Below are 2,914 nucleotides of genomic sequence, written 5' to 3'. Positions count from 1 at the left end.
AACCATATTGACATATTCTGAAAAGAGGCAACTCTTGTTCAGGAGTAATAGTCAAAAGAGGAATATGGAAATGTTCCCATAGGTGGAAGTTATTCATTAAATCTGTGTAAGATTAGGAAACTTAATGCAAGAAGAATGTTCAAAGGCAATGAAGTTTGAATATGGGACTCCGTTTCCATGGAGTTGATCTCCATTGGAATACTCTATAATGTTTGTTGACAAGTCTTTGTGACTTTGTTCATAATCTTTACAAGAGGACCAATGCATATAAGTTTAGAACCTAACAAATTTAGTTAAATGACAGGAATTTGGAATTCTTGGATTTGCGGTAACGATTTGGGATTGTGAAATGAGTATCATTGGAATTATGTTCAATCGGTCTATTTTATAAAGTAAAGATCATAGACAAACTTAGTGTGCATACTTGGTGTATGGCATAACTAATGTTTAGAAAAAACATAGTGTGCATACTTGGTGTATGGCATGACTAGTGTATAGGAAAAAAAACATAGTGTACATGCTTGGAGCATGGTAAAACTATTGTTTTAATTCAAGTAGAAAGTTGATAATTTGAAACTATATGCAATGAATAATGTGTAATCAATATGGTGATAAATAAAAGATGTTCTATTTATATTCATAAGTTATGAGACCATATTTGATTCGATTATTATTGTGTTTCACTTTGCATGTTTTGACTTCCAGAATAACCAGGTCATTCTTCCTGAATGACTAAGTTATTCAAACCATCCACAGTCGGTCATATGTTAGAAGTGGATATGAATCAAGACTGTCATGAAGTTGGGTTGTAGATTTCCAAGGAATGGGACATAGCATGAGTTGCTGCAACATTCATGAGTGCTCATAAGTTTTGAGTATTGGATTCAACCCACGCTCACTGGTATCACTTCATGGAATTTATCTTGAGTAATCATGAGACGATAATATCATATAAGTCTTCAAACCTAGAGATATGACTTGTTGCCTATGAGTTGGTTATACATTGATTGTACGAAATCGCATTGGTAACTCGATGTTATAAAACGTGCATTTGTGTATGATTCAACAAGTAGTAGAACAAGCATGTGATTCGAAGTTTATTTGTTCCTTCTTAGATTAGAAGCGATATCTGTGCCCCTCGATGATTTTGTGTTGACTCGTGTACCGGGCCCGGTCAGAACTAAGTTGGTGTATTCAATTAAGTTCTATGTCAAACAAATCGGAAATCAGGAAACAAACAGTTCGACAATAAGTAAGACATTGTTCCATGTATTTGTCCGGCTAATATCTAGAACAGAGGATTATATGATCACTTATCTTAAATGGCGTATCATCATCGTCTCAGTTCCGCAAGACCTTAAAAGAGCTACGATTGTTGATCAGTTCCTGAAGTTATTCTTGAAGATATAGTTATTAGACTTATCCAAGTGGGAGACTGTTGGATTAGGTGTCTAAGTTCATAACTATTTTTGGGATATACTTGACCGGGTTGACATGGTCCATTTGGGTTGCATGGCATTGCAACACTTGGATAGACTAAATGAGAGAAAAGACACTTAAGGATTATTAATCTATTATAAGCTCTAATATATTAATAATATTATTTAATTAATATTGATAAAAGAATTAATTTTGAATTAATTAAGTGATCAAAAAGAGACTAGTTAAATATATGGGGTTGATTGTGTAAATAATCTATTCGTATATAGTGGGCTAGTGATCCATGGTTTGTATGGATTGGGCTAAAACCCATAAGGTGCTCCATGGATAATCCATGGAGGTTACAAACCCATGGGTCATGGAATATGGAAAGCCATGACAATTAGGGTTCACATGGTGTAACCCTACTTGTTCCACAACTATATAAAGACCCGTAGTCTAGCAAAATTGGCACTACTTGTACAAGATAGAGGGCTAGCTGATTTTGAGGTTAAGTGAACTTCTCCCAAGTCTATTCCAAGAGTTGTAGTGTTGTGTGAGAAATTTGAGGCATCACAGTTGAGGTGCTAGGCTCACAAGGTTCTCAAGGAATCCAAACTACAAAAGGTATGTTCTTCTTCTAACATTTTTGTTTAAAAGTTCCCCATGGTATGCTAGATGTGACATCCCCAATTTCACGGCCAGAAAAGACCGATTTGTTTATGCTTTGTTTTTAAAATCAGAGTAATCTTTTAAAGAAAACAATTGCGGAATTTGTTCCCAAAATAAAATATGATAAGAATTTATCAAAGCATTTCTTTAAAGAAATGTATTTTCATTATATAACAAAATCTCGGGATGTCATGTTCAATATAAACCAAAAGCATAAACAGAACAAAATAGACCTTACAACAGTTATTCATAACTACTGGCCTATAATCCAACATCTCTCGTTATGTCAACCAACTTATGCTCTCGTGCCATAACCTGTAATACAAAGAAAACTGAGTGGGTCAGGGTTAGGAGCCTGGTGAGCATATAGGGTTTTCATCCCACAAAGTTATACCATATATTTATATAAATAGAAAATTCAAACCTGTACAATTTCACCACATAAAGACAACTCTTATCCCACCCCATCGATCCTCACTACGACACGATCTAAACTATCGTATTTAAAATTTTCCTCTTTACCTGATCCCTACTCACGGATCTAAAACTATCCTCTTCACGCGATCCATACTCACGGATCTAAAACTAACCTTTTCACCTGATCCATACTCACGTATCTAAAACTACCTGATCCATACTCACGGATCTAAAACTAACCTCATGATCTGATCCATACTCCCGTATCAATAATTGTACCCAATCCATACTCCCGGAATAGGGACAATTAACTATACCTTACTCCTGATCTGATCCATACTCCTAGATTAATAATTGTGCCCAATCCATACTCCTGGACTAGGGACAATTAACTTAGTCTTAATCC

This window comes from Lactuca serriola, chromosome 6 (assembly GCF_051521515.1).
Source record: "Lactuca serriola cultivar US96UC23 chromosome 6, Lser_US96UC23_V15, whole genome shotgun sequence".
NCBI classification, from domain to species: Eukaryota; Viridiplantae; Streptophyta; class Magnoliopsida; order Asterales; family Asteraceae; genus Lactuca; species Lactuca serriola.
Note: the sequence above shows the minus strand (reverse complement) of the source record.